Genomic DNA, 22,778 nt, shown 5'->3' with positions numbered 1-22,778 from the left:
TCTTTGTTGTGTCTTCTCAAACAGAACTGGTCCTTACAGACAACCGCCTACGGCTAGACTTAATTAAATGCAAGTATTCATTTCCTGTCTTTAACGCGACTTGTTTTTCTTAAAATGGATGCAACTTGCAAAACATGAAATACAAACCTTGCTAATCAGCGCTAGCGGCTGGCAAAAAAAAAAGAAGTCAGCTATTTTTTTTTCTTTAACCTTAACCCTGCTAACGGAGAAGAGTTAAACGACCGAGTCTATGCAGCTTAAACGGTGCGCAAGTCGGGTTCTTAGCTGAAAGGGTGGTAAATCACGCTCACCCCAGTCCTTAATCTTTTAAAGAGGATACAAAATTGAACCTAGTCGCCACATCACACATCCTGTTCAGTGATAAAAAGGTAACATCTATCCTCGCTCCAGAGTAAATCTCACGTTGAGGGCATCTTTTTTTTCACTTTACCGTGAGTCGGGCTCGGCTGCACAGAGGAGAGAGCAGAGCAATGAGATCATAGGGACAGGGGAGTCACACGCTGGCGGTTTGAATACGCGGAAGATCACTGAGGGATCCACAGTATGTGGACCCTCCGTTCGCCATCAGTCCACACTCCGGACTCTGAATCCTGCCATCCGAGTTAAGATCTCGGCGGAACCTGAGGCGCAGTTCCTTCTTAAAACGTAATCTGGTGAGCATTTCTAGAATCGCACTTGTATAGATGCAGCCTTTAATTTGTTGCTAGGTTAAAATTGATGACTTCTTGTATTTCAGTAGGCAACTGCCCTCTTGATTTTGGATTTAATTTCTTTATTACAGGGGCGCTTTTATGAAGACAGAGTCATGTTCAGGTACTTTGCTTGATGGAGGAAGCTCATTTCGGACTCTGTGATCTGCTCACCTGGAAAGGTCTGCTGTACTACTACAAGAGAGAAGTAGGGTCTGGAAGAAGGGACAATTTTATGATGCTTTGGAAGATAATGTTTTTTTTTTCTTATACTGAAAATGAAAAGTAGTTGTTTCTATATGGACTCAGTCTTTGGAATTTGTATATTTATACATTTCAGTGAACCCTCAGCCATTCCTTCTGTATTGTAATTCAATTTCTCTTTTAAAATTCCTTCCCCACTTCTAGGACCTGCAGTTGCTGAACTCCACAATGGCTTCTATTGGAAAGTCTGTGACTGAGACCATTATTTATTTTGGAGCAATGAGCAATTCTTATATAAATGCAATAAAATCATTATGCTCAAACTATGAGAGAGAATTTTAAGGATAATTTAAGAAATCAGTCTTAGCTTGTTTCTATACACAGATGGTATTATTTATTTTCAAAGGAAACCCGCGAGGATTCCCCTGGTGTGCAAGATGTGCCTGAATACTTTTGATCAGCTTCCTGCTCACTTCAAGAGGGCGTGTATGAAGCACGCCACGGCAGAAGAGATCAGGTGGCCTCTCAACAGGCGAGGGAGGACATGATGAATCACCTGAAGAACGGGATCATCGTGGATTACCACAGAATAGAGATCAAAGGACACTTTGTGGGCTTGAAATACAAAGAAAATCATGTTCTATGGGACAAGATAAATACAAAACTTAAGCTTTTATTTTAATTAGATTTATTTATAAAGCATAAGCAATCATTTATTACATTAATATATGTGAAAATAACATTTTAGTATCATACGTTTAGTATATTTAGTCCCTAATGCTGAAAGAAATGATCATAGAACATGACATCTAACCTTACCTGCTGTGTTTTTAATCCCTATTGCTCAATGCACGGTGAAAGCATTGCATACATATGTCTGACAATGAGGAATGGGCCCCTGAGACAGTCATTTGCCTGTTTCACAAATGATCGTATTTTACTAGAGATTCTGTTTGGGATTCAGATGTGCATTCGGACAGCAATCCCTTTCAAGAAATGATACGTTCTGGATGAGGTCAAAGGTGCTGGAACACTGTATTTAGGATGTGTTTGCAGAGACTGTGTGTCTCCTGCTTCAACGCAGTGAGAAATAGATGTGCTCCTGTAATTCATTGGTACATGCCCAGGGCAGTAAGCAGTCTGAGAATTTATTTCCAGACGGCATAGAGCAGTGAAGCAGTGAAGTAGTGCCACACACTGGATCATTATATTATTAGAATCTATTCTACTTAAATTATTACATTATACACAATTTGAGTTCATTTTAAAAAGTAAAAGGTAATGAAAGGAATGCATTTTTAAAAGAAAGATAATACCGATATGCATGTGATAATCTTCCTTATATCATGTAGTGCGTCATTTGGACACTTTGTGGGATTGAAATACAAAGAAAATCATGTTCTATGGTACAAGATAAATACAAAACTTAAGCTTTTATTTTAATTAGATTTGTTTATAAAGCATAAGCAATCATTTATTATATTAATATATGTGTGTAGCGGCGAGGCTTATTAATAAGGCAGAATTAAGTGTTCTGAGCCTTCCCAAATGAGGCCCCATTTCTCTGTTCATCTCTCTGGTGCAGCCACAGAGAGACTATTCATGCAGGGTGATTTAAGGTCCTAGGACAGCTCCCAAAGGGGGATGCACTTAGCTTAGCCTGGCTATCATGATCAATGGTCATCCATTGGCGCCTATCTGTCTAGGGAGTGCCAGTTGGACATCTGGACTGCATTACTAAGTGTCAGGACTAAGTGACTCATATCTCACCTTGATCAATCAATCAGGGACTGGTAGGGCCGAGTAACCCACGTGGGACTCTGATGCCCATGGAACTTTCAGCCAATCAATGAGCTGAAGTTCCTCCAGGTAAAAACAGGCAACACAGAGAGCCTGTGAGATTCAGTAAGATTCAGAAGGGAGGATTCAGAGGATTCTGTGGACAATTCTAAAGGGAATTCAAAGGAGAATTCCAGGGCAGGACGGCCCAGGAGCAGAAGGCTCCCAAGGGCAGGACATTCTCGCAGCGCGCCTCCTGACCATCCTGAGACTCAGCCCGGACAACCACGGAACGGCCAGTGTGTCCGAGTGCCAGAACTTTCCTTTGTTCTAAGAGTCTAGAGCGGAGGTTGCCAGAGAATAACCAGAGGATCCACCCGAGGTTAGCACCAGCAGCAGGCCTCGTGAACAGGTCGGAACTGTGGACAGCTGAATCACTATTCAGAACTAGCTCTTCATCAGAAACGAACCGGTCCTCTTCCTGACTTGCTCGGACCCACAGTCATCTTTTCTCCTGTGCACAAACTTTGCTAGTTAAAGCCAACACTAACTAGCCGGTCAGTGAGCATCAGCAGCGCACCGTCGCAAGCCGCACAGCACAGCCTGGCACGGAGCCAGAGAGCGCGGATTGGACAGCAACAGCCTGCAACTGTTTCTTTGTGCCCGCAGGAAGATCTGAATCCCCAAAGATTGGATGAGTATTCAACTTCAATGCATTACAGCTCGAGAATTCAATTGTTATCCCAACCAGTTGATATCAATTTAATTCCTAAGAGTTATGTACTTGTTTGAGTATCTAATGTAGAAGTTATAACCAAGTTCATTAACGAAACGGTCTTAATGAAATATATACTGAACGTATGTCCTCTTGATATGTGTAACACTTCGTAACTGACTGAATATATATCTTTTGTATTCTGATAACGCTCTCGATAAGATCTGTTAGGTTTACATGCATATTTTATGTATTAATAAATGTATCCTCGTGTATTAGTACCTGTGTGTGCGCGTTGTTTGAGTTATGTCGCATGGTTGGATTCTAAAGCCATCAAAAGAATCAACTTTGTGATTTACTGCTACAATTAATAATTGTCTCAGTAAATGCCCAAACCCTACAGAACTGGTGCCTTCAGAGAGCCACTACATTTAATTTTGCTATGGCAACATTACATATTTGGCGTCCCTGAGCCGGTTTTCTTACATTATTTGGCGTCCCTGGGTGGGCGTGGCAAGACTGAAATGAGTCAACCAAGCGGAATAATTCAATATAAAACGCCGCTGGTTTCATACACAACAATACGGTGTGCTGAAAGCCGAAAGAAAAAAAAGTTCCCCTTGCTCTTTAAGCAGTGCTTGATTGTTTTGTGATCTTTTGCGATCTACCGGGTTGATTGCATACTTGATCTTGTGGTTTTCTGTGGTAAAACTATGATTTCGTACTTAAAAGTAATACTCTTTAAGTTTAACGATGGTTGCTAAAAGGTCTGAATTCGAGTCGCTATTTAGCACTCTCTCTAGCAGCGACAGGTCTGACCACGATCTCTTCCATATCTCCGTCAGCGGAGAAGCTAGAAGGATAAATCTCCATTCTCTGAGAGAGCTAGCGAAGGACATAGAGAGATTTGACCCCGCAGTGTCAGAGAATAATATCGAGAGTTATATTCAGGACCTCAGGTATACCCTGCAGTATCTGCCAAACGCCACAGAACAGGAGAAAGTGTTTCTGGTCAGGAAAACTACCAGCAGAGCTGTACATGAGTGGATGGCTAGGCAGAAGAAAGAAGTCTGTTATGATTTTGAGAAGCTTTGTCAAGCACTTATTGAAGAATAAAGTGCGTTTATTGACCCGACTGCTGCGATAGCCGCCGCTCTTAACATTAAGCACGAGAGAGCAGAGTCCCCTCGCGAATATTACGAGAGACTTAGACGAACTTATTTTGCAGGGCGAAATGATGAGGGTTGCGAAGAGAACACACATTTCAAGGGTTTATTCATTGCGAATCTCCACCCGTCAGTCAGAAAGATGATCTTAATGCATACAGATGCACAGACCATGAAAATGACTGATATTAAGAGATTCGTGCAGAAAGCCTGGGAGTATGATGTCCAAAGTCGCTCTGAGCAAAAAGCTGTTAAAGTGACTGTGTTTGCCGTCAGAGCCAGCAGGGTTAATTCCCCCCTGCTCGAAGGAGCACAGGCTCCTGAGCTGGCTAAGCCCCGTTCCAAAGCATGCACACAGGACTGCACCCAGCGTCCTAAGTGCCATGAGAACACCGGGGGAGGGAAAGGGCTAGATAAAGCTGAACAAAAGGATTCAGTAGCCGCCCACCTGGCCAGGCTTGAACAAGCTTTATTAGGACAGGGACAACCGCTCCCCAAGGCTGCCGGAAGCGTGAATGAGCTGATACTCTCCACTGGAGGAGGCGGAGACCCGCCCCCTCTCCCTCCCTCAGTCTATCTGATTGAGCGGAAGGGTTCCTGCCTGGATGAATTCAGCCACTCCCAAGTCAGTGCTGACTCCACCCCTGAAGTCACAGAGCAGGCAGTAAAACACAGAGGAAAAGCAAGTAGCTTTTACCTCAAAGCTGCCATGGGAGATGTCTTACACAGTGAGACACTGATTGACACTGAGGTTGAAAGGTGTTTGATGTCACACGGCAAGCTCAAACGGGTTGAAAAAGAAAAGGGCATGCGACTCAGAGAGGAACCTTTGGTGGATCACCAGAAAGGCAAAGTGTGGAAACAGGTCAAGGCTCCTAAGCCTTCTGTACAGAAGGAAAGGGGGGCCAAGAGGCAGACTGTGCTCACACAGTGCCCACCGAACACATAAGCCTATGTGGAGATTCCTTCTGTTCCCTCTGGACAAGAAATAAAAATATTTCCTTGTTCCCCGGATATACAGGGAAGTCGTGTCCCGGCCAAGGTCCCAACAGCCTCCATGCCACAGGAGCGGTGCTCCAAGCAGCCGCCTGATCCACCAGGTAAAGCACACACCTTTTACATCCCTAAAGAGGAGCAGATCTCCCCACCTGGCGATGAAAAGGAGCTTTCCCTGTGCACCCTGGCACCCAAGAGGGGTCAGGAACACCACCCTGCAGTGGTGGAAGGGATCCAGATGGCAGGAGAGCAGGTTGGTGATGTAGCCCTCACCCTTAGCCCTGAGAGGTCCTCTATTAGTGAGGATCTGCTTGAGCAGCTGTCACAGGGCCACCGCCAGGTGCCCCTGGTGCAACATTCACAGGTTAGACAGGAGGCCCAGCTGGACGCTGAGACTACTGCACTGTGGACACACCTGATCCCAGATGCCGATTCCCTCTGCTGTGACCCAGGGAACCTGCAGTCAGGTAACATTATTTCTCACAACTACCAGGTAGTGAGTGAGACTGACCTGATTGTTCCTGCCTCAACGGCAGGGTTGCCAACACACCCAGTCCCCCAGAAGGGACAGGGAATGAAAGCCGAGCCGGGTTTCTTACAGCCACCAGCTCAGTCTGTCACTCTGAGTCTGACCAACAGTGGTTCAGCCAGACTGGAGCTGGATGGTCAAGTCACCCGCCTGCCAGTGCAGGACATCGCAAAGAGGGGTGTCAGAATCCCCGCCTGCACTGACATGGGCCTGGTGAGTGATAGTAAGTTCAAAGACAGTGAACTAGCTATCCCAGTACTGGGGCAGCTCCCCGAACCCCTAGCAAGGGAAGGGGGGAGTGAGCAGGTGTCCTACACCCAAGCCCAGCGAACGATTGTAAACATGCCGATAGAGGGATTCCTCAATCAGGAAGTGTGCAGGGTGGACCTGAACAGTGAGAATGGGGTAACAATCCCAGATCACTCAGGTGCTCCAGATGACCACTCAGCCGAGGGTCAGGCATGCTCCACCGCTGCACCGCCCCCTGCAGGGTTCCTAGAGCACAGGCATGAACAAATCGAAAAAGCAGATGCCCTGGAAAAGGAGGAGCAGCATCAGCAGCTGCGTCAGATCTCCCCATATTTCCAGGATGTTGGTGCCCAAGATGCCACAGGGCATACTGAGAAAGACACCATGTACACGCTGCGCCAGCTTAGAAAGGCGACAGTCATTCAGAAGGAGATGACTGGGATCAGCCACCCGAAAAGACTTTTGGGAGGACTGATTGCTGCCGCCACTGTTGCACGTTTGCTTTTTTCTGGTAGGTTTGTGTGCTACTGGCACTCTCACCCTGACTGCCCCAAGAAGGCAGGGGTCAGAGATGCCGGAGGGTAGTGACAGACTGTATCGACAGCAGCAAAAGTTGGAAAGCTTAGGGAAAACCCTACAGGCAATTTCCTATGCAACAGGGTTAAACCTTATTCCCCAACCAGTGGACATGATTGTTGGTGTTATACAGTGGGTTTATGCTTGTGTGCAACAGGCCAGAATGTTGACACAAGACCTATTAAGGGAGCTTAGTGCCACTGTAGCCAGTCTAACCACGGCACGATTCCCAACCCACTTGATTCCACTCTTCTCAGTAGAGGAGTATGTGACATTAACCCCATCGCTCATAGCTCACCCAGAAGGCAATCCAAGATTGAATTTGGTTCCAAATCTTGAGATGGGTATGGCTACCAAAGCTATCCATTGGCTGTGTCTAAACGATTCACCAATGAAGGGTGTAAAGCTACTATCGAGCAGAGGGAGGTTAATGAACCCCATGAAGAGCAGGTAGGAAGTAAATGGCTGGTCAGCACACCACATTTAACTGACACTATGACTTGTGACAGGCATGATACAGCTACCACAATGCAGCTACCTAATCAAACAGTTTTCCTGCAAGTTCCCGAGGAGGCCATAGTACAGCATGGTAACTTAACACTGTACGGTCTGGAACCAGACAACATAAGACCAAACTTGAGGTCATGGATGCCTTCAGGTGCCACACTATTGAATTGGATAGAAATCCAAGAAACAGTAAGCCCTGAAGAGGTACAGGTAGTTAGTTTGCTTTAATGGAACAAACCTCCAAACCACCCTAGCAGATACCCAACACAGGTGTTGTGGTTTATCGCGGGGCTGGGAACAGGAACTGGTTATATTTTAACACTGCTGCTGGGAAGCTGGATCATGACTGACAGTGTACTCTGAATGCTGTACTCTTGCATCAAAATGTAATCTGGGTAGCATGAATGAGTCAAAGGTAGCATGTCAAAAGAAAGGAAGTGATTTCTCCCCAAATATCTACTACAGAGGTATCAGATATTGACAGTGAACTTCCTGATGTGTAATTCCTAGACCTAGATAATGTCTCCTACCGTGTTTATACATACTCCAGATGTTATTCATCCTGTTTGTATCCAACACTGGTTCCGGTATGAATTCTCGAGGAGTAATGTGGACATTTAAGATTAATGTTCTAATGGCAAGGGACATCACTTAACTCTGTTTTGTTTTGAAGGCAACAACGCCTCAGGACCTCGTGACCTTCAAAAAGGGGGGATATGTAGCGGCGAGGCTTATTAATAAGGCAGAATTAAGTGTTCTGAGCCTTCCCAAATGAGGCCCCATTTCTCTGTTCATCTCTGTGGTGCAGCCACAGAGAAACTGTTCTGCAGGGTGATTTAAGGTCCTAGGACAGCTCCCAAAGGGGGATGCACTTAGCTAAGCCTGGCTATCATGATCAATGGTCATCCATTGGCGCCTATCTGTCTAGGGAGTGCCAGTTGGACATCTGGACTGCATTACTAAGTGTCAGGACTAAGTGACTCATATCTCACCTTGATCAATCAATCAGGGACTGGTAGGGCCGAGTAACCCACGTGGGACTCTGATGCCTATGGAACTTTCAGCCAATCAATGAGCTGAAGTTCCTCCAGGTAAAAACAGGCAACACAGAGAGCCTGTGAGATTCAGTAAGATTCAGAAGGGAGGATTCAGAGGATTCTGTGGACAATTCTAAAGGGAATTCAAAGGAGAATTCCAGAGCAGGACGGCCCAGGAGCAGAAGGCTCCCAAGGGCAGGACATTCTCGCAGCACGCCTCCTGACCATCCTGAGACTCAGCCCGGACAACCACGGAACGGCCAGTGTGTCCGAGTGCCAGAACTTTCCTTTGTTCTAAGAGTCTAGAGCGGAGGTTGCCAGAGAATAACCAGAGGATCCACCCGAGGTTAGCACCAGCAGCAGGCCTGCCTTGTGAACAGGTCGGAACTGTGGACAGCTGAATCACTATTCAGAACTAGCTCTTCATCAGAAACGAACCGGTCCTCTTCCTGACTTGCTGGGACCCACAGTCATCTTTTCTCCTGTGCACAAACTTTGCTAGTTAAAGCCCACAGTGAGCATCAGCAGCACACCGTCGCAAGCCGCACAGCACAGCCTGGCACGGAGCCAGAGAGCGCGGATTGGACAGCAACAGCCTGCAACTGTTTCTTTGTGCCCGCAGGAAGATCTGAATCCCCAAAGATTGGATGAGTATTCAACTTCACTGCATTACAGCTCGAGAATTCAATTGTTATCCCAACCAGTTGATATCAATTTAATTCCTAAGAGTTATGTACTTGTTTGAGTATCTAATGTAGAAGTTATAACCAAGTTCATTAACGAAACGGTCTTAATGAATGATATACTGAACGTATGTCCTCTTGATATGTGTAACACTTCGTAACTGACTGAATATATATCTTTTGTATTCTGATAACCCTCTCGATAAGATCTGTTAGGTTTACATGCATATTTTATGTATTAATAAATGTATCCTCGTGTATTAGTACCTGTGTGTGCGCGTTGTTTGAGTTATGTCACATGGTTGGATTCTAAAGCCATCAAAAGAATCAACTTTGTGATTTACTGCTACAATTAATAATTGTCTCAGTAAATGCCCAAACCCTACAGAACTGGTGCCTTCAGAGAGCCACTACATTTAATTTTGCTATGGCAACATTACATATTTGGCGTCCCTGAGCCGGTTTTCTTACATGTGAAAATAACATTTTAGCATCATATTATTACATACAGGTCTCTAGCTTCAACACAGTGATATATATATATACTCAGTGATTTATTGGTACATGCCCAGGTCAATAATCAGAATGAGGATTTATTTCCAGACGGGCTACAGGTAGTGTTGTGAAATACTTCAACACACTGGATCGCAGATTTAGACCCCCTGCACTCTTACTCCTTAAAAACCAAAGAAATGAAGATATGTAGCAATCACATTGCAACAGGGCTGACAGTGACTTAATGCTTATACTAGTGGACTTCTGGTACCTTTAGGGTACGGTGTTCCCTGAAGGGCTCTCAAACCCCGCATTTCAGATGCCTAGCTGTATCGCTGATGTGTTGCACCTCAGAATCACTTTTAAACCTTACCTCTGGTATCTTTAATCCCTATTGCTCAACGCATGGTGAAAGTATTGCATAAATGTGTCTGAAAATGAGCAATGGGCACCTGAGAGACTCATTTGCCTGTTTCACAAATGATCATATTTGACTAGAGATTCTGTTTGGGATTCAGTTGTGCATTCTGACAGCAATCGCTTTCAAAAAACGATACATTCTGGATGAGGTCAAGGTGCAGGAACACTGTATTTAGGATGTGTTTGCACTTATTCTGTGTCTCTAGCTTCAACACAGCGATATATGTATATGCTCAGTGATTTTTTGGTACATGCCCAGGGCAATAATCATTATGAGGATTTATTTCCAGATGTGCTAGGGGTAGTGTTGTGAAATACTTCAACACACTGGATCGCAGGTTTAAACCGCCTGCACTCTTACTCCTTAAAAACCAACAAATGCAGATATGTAGCAATCATATTGTAGCAGACACTCATTTGCCTGTTTCACAAATGATCATAATTTACTAGAGATTCTGTTTGGGATCCGGATGTGCATTCTGACAGCAATCTCCTTATCGCGGCTTTGCCCTTCTTGCCTCTTTGGACAATATCTCCATCTTGTGGTCGTTGTTGGTAATGTCTAGACAACATCTCCATCTTGTGGTCGTTGTTGGTAATGTCTTCTTATGCCCTTTTTTATTTTAATTCTCTATTAGTTGATTCTAGAATCTCTACAATGGAGATGAAAACATCAGTTTTATAGCAGACAATATGACATTATTTATAGTCCAATTAGAAACTTATTACCCTGTTTTTAACATAATAACAAATTAAAATTGATTAAAACTAAGTTTGGAACACCAGGGAACATAACAAATGATTTTTAGGAAAACCATGAGGTTCTCTGTGTCCGATGCCTGCAAGGGGAGAAAGCTAGAATCCTTTGATTTTTTCAAAATTTGAAAATAAACATCATATAACAACAGCTTTCATTCCTAGGAGTGAAAAATAACCATTTTTGAAGACATAGTAGTTTCTAAAACACTACAATAAAGTTAAAAACATCAGTTTTATATTACATTATTTTTAGTGAAATTAGTCATTTTTTGCACTATTTTTAATAAAATATCTAATTAAAAGTGATTAAAATTAAGTTTGGAACAACAAGGAACACAAAAAAAAAAAGATTTTCAGGAAAACCATGAGGTCCTCTGTGCCCGATGCCTGCAAGGGGAGAAAGCTAGAATCCTAAAAAAAAGTTATCAATTCTAGAGCCTAAGAGGAAAACAAGACAAATGTATATCTCCAAATAATTTTATGTGCTTCAGAAGAGCCCAGGAAAGTTTTTTGCATACATGAAACCACGCCCGTTTGCACATAAGCAGACATGGTTGCACACACGACTGCATGAAAGCACACGTGCAAGCGAAGTCATCCTGTTGAGCATTTGAAAAGCCGCACCACGCCGCACTTGAAATAGCTCTTACATTAGTGATAGATGCAGGAATCGCCTTTTTATTTACGCTCTTACCAACGCGATGGAAAGCAAAACAAAGCAAAGCAGAGCAAAACAAAACGAACAAACGAAAACCCCCACGTCCCGCACTTGCATATAACGCCGTTACGTGCCCAAGAGGTATTGTACGTCATCCTAGCACTGCACCCCGGGGCGTAAGGTATATGGGAACGAGCACACGCCACGAATCGTCTCGAATCACTCCCTACAGCTGTAAGGCGCCTTGAAGCCTGCACCCCCAACATTCTTCTTTGCGCATCTGTGAAAGGTAAACTCTTGAGCAAACTCTGAACCAGCTCTAAGGAAACTAATCTGATTAGACGTTACTTTGACTCATCTTTTTACTCTCAGTGCTGGATTGCTCAAACTCCAGCTAGGGTTAGGTTTAACATTCCCACACTACTTAGACACTTTGTTTACGCTCAGTGCTGGATTTTGGGAACTTCAGGAGGAGTGGGAATTTTCTCCTATCTGTCAATTCTGTTTTGTTTTGGAGACTCTTGGCTGCCTATATTGTACAGTGCAGCGTGAAGGAAACATTTTCCAAAACTGTGTCAGCTCAGAAGTTGTAAGAAAACCTCTCCAGCTGCTTTACCTCTCTTCATTTTTGTCATTTAATGTGACAATCGATGTATAACTGGAGCCTCACATATGCAAATGGTGAGGCTCCAGTTCGACACCACTTTACAGTATATGACAAAAGCATGGCAGACTGTGCCGGACCAGCTGGTAACTTCCGCTTATTTTGACCATATTAAACATTGGAAATCTTCCCACTTGCATTTGTGACACTTGATTTTGGCTCCACCTAAGACACTCTTAAATCTTCAAACACTTTTCTCTTCTCCCGCAACACTCTTGTCTGTCGGCACTATGTGGCAGTGTTGCATGACAACCCCTCTCACCACGGAAAGGAACCTAACAGCTTTGGTAAGAGAGGAGAAAAGGACATGGCCCATACGGGGCTCGAACCCGCGACCTTGGCGTTATTAGCACCACGCTCTAACCAACTGAGCTAACCGGCCTCATGAGAGTGCCCCTCTCTGTGCTGCAAAAAATCGAACTCAGGGAATTTCTTTTGTCCTCCTTTGAATAGAAAGCCGTGTAATTCAGTGTACGGGCTTTCTCATGCAGTTTCATGATTTCACAGCATTATTCAGCTGATTTTAAATGTACCTAAAGGAGAAACATTATTGAAGACCATCAATTACCAAGAGCTTTTGTCAAAGGTTTTGGTGGTCATTTCTAATGACCACAGAGCACTATGACCTCGGTTTTACATCTCATCCAAAAGACAGCGCCCCTTTACAACACAGCTTCTCCGTCACTATATTGGGAGATTGGGACCCGCACAGACCTCAGGGTGAGCGCCTCCCCGCTGGCCCCATTAACACCGCTTCCAGCTGGAAGCTTTGTTTTTCCCTGTAGCTCACCCTCATCCAGGTACTGACCTGGCTCACACCTGCTTAGCTTCAGTGGGTTTTCAGTTGCGAGTTGCAAAAGTTGGGATGCAAGTGATGGAGCTCTTCGCTGCAAAAGCCACTGCATTGGCCAGGAATCGAAACCAAGCCTCCTGCGTGGCAGGCGAGAGTTCTAACAATGAACCACCAATGCTCAATGCCTGTACCTTCAAAAAAGACGCTTTTTTGGTGCTGTGTGAAAAAAGCGTCGACATCTACTTCCAGCTGCAAAATGCCATCCGCAGACGCTGTGAATTTATTTATTTAGACACTGCTCAGAATCCCCTGTAAGATTCTCCTTCAATTCCATTTTGCAGTGCTTTAGCTCTTTCAAAAGGCTTCGCTTTGCTTACCAAAGGCTTGTGACAGCATTTGAAAACACTTGCCACTGCGTTGGCCGGGAATCGAACCCGGGTCACCTGCTTGGAAGGTAGCTATGCTCACCACTATACCACCAACACATGCCCGGGGGAGCCCTCCAGGACACCACCAGAGAATGCTCACGATTTCAGAAGCTGTCTCCGGGACGTGCTGATTCCACACATCCTGAATAAATCATGTTATTGTTAGTTGCTGTAGCTAGACGTTCAAATGAGTTTCATGGCCAGATGGACTGTTTCCTCAAGTGGTATAGTATTGCAGTAAGACAGCACGATGCCTGCAAGACTATGTCACGCTAAACGCCACAGATTGTGTTTGTCCGTTCGTGTCAGTCGTCCTGCAGCCACGGGAAGTGGGACACAAACATGCTGCAATGCTTTCAAGACATTAGGATTTGTTTGTGCAACATCCGAGAAGAGTACTTGTGGCTTGAATGTGACTGAGCAAGGTGTTTAAAGACAGAGACTGAAAACTGTTAAAGGATGAGTCAAAGTAACGTCTAATCGGATTAGTTTCCTTAGAGCTGGTTCAGAGTTTGCTCAAGAGTTTACCTTTCACAGATGCGCAAAGAAGAATGTTGGGGGTGCACGCTTCAAGGCACCTTACAGTTGTAGGGAGTGATTTGAGACGATTCGTGGCGTGTGCTCATTCCCATATACCGTACGCCCCGGGGTGCAGTGCTAGGATGACGTACAATACCGCTTGGGCACGTAACGGCGTTATATGCAAGTGCGGGACGTGAGGGTTTTGCGTTTGTTCATTTTGTTTTGCTCTGCTTTGCTTTGTTTTGCTTTCCATCGCGTTGGTAAGAGCGTAAATAAAAAGGCGATTCCTGCGTCGACCTCTAATGTAAGAGCTATTTCAAGTGCGCCGTGGTGCGGCTTTTCAAATGCTTAACAGGATGATTTTGCATGCACGCGTGCTTTCATGCAGTCGTGTGTGCAACCATGTCTGCTTACGTGCAAACGGGCGTGGTTTCATGTATGCAAAAAACTTTCCTGGGCTCTTCTGAAGCACATAAAATTATTTGGAGATATACATTTGTCTTATTTTCCCCTTAGGCTCTAGAATTGATAACTTTTTTTTCATTTTTGGCATTTTTCATCATTTTCCAGAAAGTGGTTTCAAGCCCGATATCATGCGAAGAAACTTCAGGATTCGTGGATCAGTCAATGGATTTTCTTCAAAGTTGGATTTTTGCACTCTGTGGACCAAGAGATGTTGTTCTACAATGTTTTTTTTTTTCAAATTTAAAAATATCATTTTTTCATGGAGCTTTGAATGGAATGGATTCACCCTCCTTTAGCCAGGACAGAGCTCCAGGAGCCTGGGTAGGATTCTAGCTTTCTCCCCTTGCAGGCACCTGGCACAGAAGACAATATTTTTTTCCTTAAAATCTTTTTTTTTGTGTTCCTTGTTGTTCCAAACTTAATTTTAATCACATTTAATTAGAGATTTTATTAAAAATAGTGCAATAAATGACTTATTTCACAAAAATTAATGTAATATAAAACGGATGTTTTCAACTTTATTGTAGTGTTTTAGAAACTAATATGTCTTCAAAAATTGTTGTTTTTCACTCCTATGAATGAAAACTGTTGTTATATGATGTTTTTTTTTTCAAAATTTAAATGATCATTTTTTCATGGAGCTTTGAAGGGGATGGATTCACCCTCCTTTAGCCAGGACAGAGCTCCAGGAGCCTGGGTAGGATTCTAGCTTTCTCCCCTTGCAGGCACCTGGCACAGAAGACATCATTTTTTTCCTTAAAATCTTTTTTTTTTGTGTTCCTTGTTGCTCCAAACTTAATTCTATTCACTTTTAATTAGAGATTATATTAAAAATAGTGCAATAAATGACTAATTTCACTAAAAATGCTAAAAGTAATATAAAACGGATGTTTTTAACTTTATTGTAGTGTTTTAGAAACTAATATGTCTTCAAAAATGGTTATTTTTCACTCCTAGGAATGAAAGCTGTTGTTATATGATGTTTATTTTCAACTTTTGAAAAAGCAAAGGATTCTAGCTTTCTCCCCTTGCAGGCATCGGACACAGAGAACCTCATGGTTTTCCTAAAAATCATTTTTTATGTTCTCTGGTGTTCCAAACTTAGTTTTAATCAATTTTAATTTGTTATGTTACGAACAGGGTAATAAAGTCTTAATTGGACTATAACTAATGTCATATTGTCTGCTACAAAACTGATATTTTCAGCTCTATTGTAGAGATTCTAGAATCAACTAATAAAGAATTGAAATAAAAAAAGGGCATAAGAAGACATTACCAACAACGACCACATGATGGAGATATTGTCTAGACATTACCAACAACGACCACAAGATGGAGATATTGTCTAGACATTACCAGCAACGACCACAAGATGGAGATATTTTCCAAAGAGGCAAGAGGGGCAAAGCTGCGATAAGGTAAAATCATTTTTTGAAAGAGATTGTTGTCAGAATGCACATCCGTATCCCAAACAGAATCTCTAGTAAAATACGATCATTTGTGAAACAGGCAAATGAGTGTCCGCTACAATATAAAGCGCTTTGAGTGGAGTGTCCAGAAAAGCGCTATATAAGTGTAAGCAATTATTATTATTATTATTAATATGATTGCTACATATCTGCATTTGTTGGTATTTAAGGAGTAAGAGTGCAGGTTTAAACCTGCGATCCAGTGTGTTGAAGAATTTCACAACACTACCTCTAGCACATATGGAAATAAATCCTCATAATGATTATTGCCCTGGGCATGTACCAAAAAATCAGTGAGCATATATATATATATCACTGGGTTGAAGCTAGAAACACAGAATAACTGCAAACACATCCTAAATACAGTGTTCCAGCACCTTTGACCTCATCCAGAACGTATCATTTCTTGAAAGGGATTGCTGTCCGAATGCACATCTGAATCCCAAACAGAATCTCTAGTAAAATACGATCATTTGTGAAACAGGCAAATGACTGTCTCAGGGGCCCATTTCTCATTGTCAGACACATGTATGCAATGCTTTCACTGTGCATTGAGCAATAGGGATCAAAAACACCGCAGGTAGAGTTAGAAGTCATGTTCTATGATCATTTCTTTCAGCATTAGGGACTAAATATACTAAATGTATGATGCTAAAATGTTATTTTTACATATATTAATGTAATAAATGATTGCTTATGCTTTATAAACAAATCTAATTATAATAAAAGCTTAAGTTTTGTATTTATCTTGTACCATAGAACATGATTTTCTTTGTATTTCAAGCCCACAAAGTGTCCAAATGATGCACCTTTGACCTCATCCAGAACGTATCATTTCTTGAAAGGGATTGCTGTCCGAATGCACATCTGAATCCCAAACAGAATCTCTAGTAAAATACGATCATTTGTGAAACAGGCAAATGACTGTCTCAGGGGCCCATTTCTCATTGTCAGACACATGTATGCAATGCTTTCACTGTGCATTGAGCAATAGGGATCAAAAACAGAATGGAAACAGACATGGAAACCAACGAGGATGGGATTTGAACCCATGCGTGCAAAGCACAATGGATTAGCAATCCATCGCCTTAACCACTCGGCCACCTTGTTAACAAAACTGGGCTGTCCCAACTGGGTTGGCGCGCTCCAGATGATCTTTTTCTTTTTTTTCCCTCGTACTCGAGGGTCATTTTCCTGTTCCACATGCGATTTCAACATTTTCCTTGGGAGATGTGAAGCCAGCAACCCACTGCTGTGGTTCAGTGGCCAGCGTGGAGTTCAGTGGCCCTGTTGTACACAGAAAGCACATTGAGCTCCTTGGACATGAAAAGTTCCAGATAAAAGCCATTTGTCATCCTTTCTCTTGGTGTCGATGTTGCTATTGTATGTAAAGGTGGCAACTTGCTCAGCGAGCAGGCGGAGCACACACCGAATGCAGATGTGTCTGAGTGGTGTGTCCAAGTGGCTGCAAAAGGACAGCACTCCCGGGGCACTGTGGCTTAGTTGGTTAAAGCGGCTGTCTAGTAAACAGGAGCCCCTGGGTCTGAATCCCAGCAGTGCCTTTTTTTGTTCTGTCTTCTCGAACAGAACTGGTCATTATGGACAACCGCCTACGGCTAGACTTAATTAAATGCAAGTATTCATTTCCTGTCTTTAACACGACTTGTTTTTCTTAAAATGGATGCAACTTGCAAAACATGAAATACAAACCTTGCTAATCAGCGCTAGCAGCTGGCAAAAAAAAAGAAGTCAGCAATTTTTTTTTTCTTTAACCTTAACCCTGCTAATGGAGAAGAGTTAAACGACCGAGTCTATGCAGCTTAAACGGTGCGCAAGTCGGGTTCTTAGCTGAAAGGGTGGTAAATCACGCTCACCCCAGTCCTTAATCTTTTAAAGAGGATACAAAATTGAACCTAGTCGCCACATCACATACATCCTATTCAATGATAAAAAGGTAACATCTATCCTCGCTCCAGAGTAAATCTCACGTTGAGGGCATCTTTTTTTTCACTTTACCGTGAGTCGGGCTCGGCTGCACAGAGGAGAGAGCAGACCAATGAGGTCACAGGGACAGGGGAGTCACACGCTGGCGGTTTGAATACGCGGAAGATCACTGAGGGATCCACAGTATGTGGACCCTCCGTTCGCCATCAGTCCGCACTCCGGACTCTGAATCCTGCCATCCGAGTTAAGATCTCAGCGGAACCTGAGGTGCAGTTCCTTCTTAAAACGTAATCTGGTGAGCATTTCTAGAATCGCACTTGTATAGATGCAGCCTTTAATGTGTTGCTAGGTTAAAATTGATGACTTCTTGTATTTCAGTAGGCAACTGCCCTCTTGATTTTGGATTTAATCTCTTTATTACAGGGGCGCTTTTATGAAGACAGAGTCATGTTCAGGTACTTTGTTTGATGGAGGAAGCTTATTTCGGACTCTGTGATCTGCTCACCTGGAAAGGTCTGCTGTACTACTACAAGAGAGAAGTAGAGTCTGGAAGAAGGGACAATTTTATGATGCTTTGGAAGATAATGTTTTTTTTTCTTATACTGAAAATGAAAAGTAGTTGTTTCTATATGGACTCAGTCTTTGGAATTTGTATATTTATATATTTCAGTGAACCCTCAGCCATTCCTTCTGCATTGTAATTCAATTTCTCTTTTAAAATTCCTTCCCCACTTCTAGGACCTGCAGTTGCTGAACTCCACAATGGCTTCTATTGGAAAGTCTGTGACTGAGACCAAGTAAGTGTTCACTTTTTTATGAAACCATTATTTATTTTGGAGCAATGAGCAATTCTTATATAAATGCAATAAAATCATTATGCTCAAACTATGAGAGAGAATTTTAAGGATAATTTAAGAAATCAGTCTTAGCTTGTTTCTATACACAGATGGTATTATTTATTTTCAAAGGAAACCCGCGAGGATTCCCCTGGTGTGCAAGATGTGCCTGAATACTTTTGATCAGCTTCCTGCTCACTTCAAGAGAGCGTGTATGAAGCATGCCACGGCAGAAGAGATCGGGATGGCCTCTCAACAGACGAGGGAGGACATGATGAATCACCTGAAGAACGGGGTCATTGTGGATTACCACAGAATAGAGATCAAAGGACACTTTGTGGGCTTGAAATACAAAGAAAATCTTGTTCTATGGTACAAGATAAATACAAAACTTAAGCTTTTATTTTAATTAGATTTATTTATAAAGCATAAGCAATCATTTATTACATTAATATATGTGAAAATAACATTTTAGTATCATACGTTTAGTATATTTAGTTCCTAATGCTGAAAGAAATGATCATAGAACATGACATCTAACCTTACCTGCGGTGTTTTTAATCCCTATTGCTCAATGCACGGTGAAAGCATTGCATACATATGTCTGACAATGAGGAATGGGCCCCTGAGACAGTCATTTGCCTGTTTCACAAATGATCGTATTTTACTAGAGATTCTGTTTGGGATTCAGATGTGCATTCTGACAGCAATCCCTTTCAATAAATGATACGTTCTGGATGAGGTCAAAGGTGTTGGAACACTGTATTTAGGATGTGTTTGCAGTGATTGTGTGTCTTCTGCTTCAACGCAGTGATATATAGACGTGCTCCTGTAATTTATTGGTACAAGCCCAGGGCAGTGAGCAGTCTGAGGATTTATTTCCAGACGGCATAGAGCAGTGAAGCAGTGAAGTAGTGCAACACACTGGATCATTATATTGTTAGAATCTATTCTACTTAAATTATTACATTATACACAATTTGAGTTCATTTTAAAAAGTAAAAGGTAATGAAAGGAATGCATTTTCGTAAGAAAGATAATACCGATATGCATGTGATAATCTTCCTTATATCATGTAGTGCGTCATTTGGACACTTTGTGGGATTGAAATACAAAGAAAACCATGTTATATGGTACAAGATAAATACAAAACTTAAGCTTTTATTTTAATTAGATTTGTTTATAAAGCATAAGCAATCATTTATTACATCGCTTCTTGAATTAAATCTTTTGACAAGAGGTAAGACTTCTATTTTACATTTAAACCCATGTTTAGCTGTGTTTTTTAGATTTAACTGAACCAATTTCTGTGTGTGATAATGTCCTTGAATTCTGACAACATCACACTAAATTACATGATATAAAACAGCTAATGTTTCTAGAGATAAAGTTTCTGGGATGCTTCTAATTACTTTTTATTACCAGGGACAGTTTAATTCACCTTGTACAGTACTGAAAGACCAAGATGCTTTTTTCTAAAGTTATTTAACATTTTATAGAACTTTGTCTACTATGGCAACATGATGAGCTTGGTGAAACTTGGAAAAATACTGCTTGGACACTTATCTTAAGATAAAGATAGGATAAAGGTTTATCTTTTGCACCTACCTGACCCCCAGGGAAGGCCAATGCTTTCTAAGTTGATGGTTCCCTACAGTAGACTGTACCTTATCTTCAAAGGTAATGTATATTGACCCAAATCAGTTTTGGACTCCAATCTACTGACGAAATGGAGCCTATCCTTTTTTCAGGATTTTAGCATCATACGTTTGGTATATTTAGTCCCTAATGATGAAAGAAATGATCATAGAACATTTGGACACTTTGTGGGCTTGAAATACAAAGAAAATCATGTTCTATGGTACAAGATAAATACAAAACTTAAGCTTTTATTTTAATTAGATTTATTTATAAAGCATAAGCAATCATTTATTACATTAATATATGTGTGTAGCGGCGAGGCTTATTAATAAGGCAGAATTAAGTGTTCTGAGCCTTTCCAAATGAGGCCCCATTTCTCTGTTCATCTCTGTGGTGCAGCCACAGAGAGACTATTCATGCAGGGTGATTTAAGGTCCTAGGACAGCTCCCAAAGGGGGATGCACTTAGCTAAGCCTTTCTATCATGATCAATGGTCATCCATTGGCGCCTATCTGTCTAGGGAGTGCCAGTTGGACATCTGGACTGCATTACTAAGTGTCAGGACTAAGTGACTCATATCTCACCTTGATCAATCAATCAGGGACTTGTAGGGCCGAGTAACCCACGTGGGACTCTGATGCCCATGGAACTTTCAGCCAATCAATGAGCTGAAGTTCCTCCAGGTAAAAACAGGCAACACAGAGAGCCTGTGAGATTCAGTAAGATTCAGAAGGGAGGATTCAGAGGGTTCTGTGGACAATTCTAAAGGGAATTCAAAGGAGAATTCCAGGGCAGGACGGCCCAGGAGCAGAAGGCTCCCAAGGGCAGGACATTCTCGCAGCGCGCCTCCTGACCATCCTGAGACTCAGCCCGGACAACCACGGAACGGCCAGTGTGTCCGAGTGCCAGAACTTTCCTTTGTTCTAAGAGTCTAGAGCGGAGGTTGCCAGAGAATAACCAGAGGATCCACCCGAGGTTAGCACCAGCAGCAGGCCTTGTGAACAGGTCGGAACTGTGGACAGCTGAATCACTATTCAGAACTAGCTCTTCATCAGAAACGAACCGGTCCTCTTCCTGACTTGCTGGGACCCACAGTCATCTTTTCTCCTGTGCACAAACTTTGCTAGTTAAAGCCAACAGTGAGCATCAGCAGTGCAGCGTCGCAAGCCGCACAGCACAGCCTGGCACGGAGCCAGAGAGCGCGGATTGGACAGCAACAGCCTGCAACTGTTTCTTTGTGCCCGCAGGAAGATCTGAATCCCCAAAGATTGGATGAGTATTCAACTTCAATGCATTACAGCTCGAGAATTCAATTGTTATCCCAACCAGTTGATATCAATTTAATTCCTAAGAGTTATGTACTTGTTTGAGTATCTAATGTAGAAGTTATAACCAAGTTCATTAACGAAACGGTCTTAATGAATGATATACTGAACGTATGTCCTCTTGATATGTGTAACACTTCGTAACTGACTGAATATATATCTTTTGTATTCTGATAACCCTCTTGATAAGATCTGTTAGGTTTACATGCATATTTTATGTATTAATAAATGTATCCTCGTGTATTAGTACCTGTGTGTGCGCGTTGTTTGAGTTATGTCACATGGTTGGATTCTAAAGCCATCAAAAGAATCAACTTTGTGATTTACTGCTACAATTAATAATTGTCTCAGTAAATGCCCAAACCCTACAGAACTGGTGCCTTCAGAGACCCCCTACATTTAATTTTGCTATGGCAACATTACATATTTGGCGTCCCTGAGCCGGTTTTCTTACATGTGAAAATAACATTTTAGCATCATATTATTACATACAGGTCTCTAGCTTCAACACAGTGATATATATATATACTCAGTGATTTATTGGTACATGCCCAGGTCAATAATCAGAATGAGGATTTATTTCCAGACGGGCTACAGGTAGTGTTGTGAAATACTTCAACACACTGGATCGCAGATTTAGACCCCCTGCACTCTTACTCCTTAAAAACCAAGGAAATGAAGATATGTAGCAATCACACTGTAACAGGGGTGACAGTGACTTAATGCTTATACTAGTGGACTTCTGGTACCTTTAGGGTACGGTGTTCCCTGAAGGGCTCTCAAACCCCGCATTTCAGATGCCTAGCTGTATCGCTGATGTGTTGCACCTCAGAATCACTTTTAAACCTTACCTCTGGTATTTTTAATCCCTATTGCTCAACGCATGGTGAAAGTATTGCATAAATTTGTCTGAAAATGAGCAATGGGCACCTGAGAGACTCATTTGCCTGTTTCACAAATGATCATATTTGACTAGAGATTCTGTTTGGGATTCAGTTGTGCATTCTGACAGCAATCGCTTTCAAAAAACGATACATTCTGGATGAGGTCAAGGTGCAGGAACACTGTATTTAGGATGTGTTTGCACTTATTCTGTGTCTCTAGCTTCAACACAGCGATATATGTATATGCTCACTGATTTTTTGGTACATGCCCAGGGCAATAATCATTATGAGGATTTATTTCCATATGTGCTAGAGGTAGTGTTG

General features: G+C 42.4%; 2 non-coding genes across 2 annotated transcripts; both read right to left on the bottom strand.

The window, feature by feature from the left end:
* Window positions 1-12,455: 12,455 nt before the first annotated feature.
* trnai-aau (transfer RNA isoleucine (anticodon AAU)) lies at window positions 12,456-12,529 on the bottom strand. Its single transcript has one exon. It is a non-coding gene; the product is annotated as a tRNA-Ile (tRNA).
* A 4,323-nt stretch (window positions 12,530-16,852) lies between these two features.
* On the bottom strand, window positions 16,853-16,934 carry trnas-gcu (transfer RNA serine (anticodon GCU)). Its single transcript has one exon. It is a non-coding gene; the product is annotated as a tRNA-Ser (tRNA).
* Window positions 16,935-22,778: the final 5,844 nt, after the last annotated feature.

The sequence above is a fragment of the Lepisosteus platostomus genome, unplaced genomic scaffold (assembly GCF_059453375.1).
Source record: "Lepisosteus platostomus isolate fLepPlt1 unplaced genomic scaffold, fLepPlt1.hap1 Scaffold_48_H1, whole genome shotgun sequence".
Classification (NCBI taxonomy): domain Eukaryota; kingdom Metazoa; phylum Chordata; class Actinopteri; order Semionotiformes; family Lepisosteidae; genus Lepisosteus; species Lepisosteus platostomus.
This window is presented reverse-complemented; position numbering and strand designations above follow the sequence as displayed.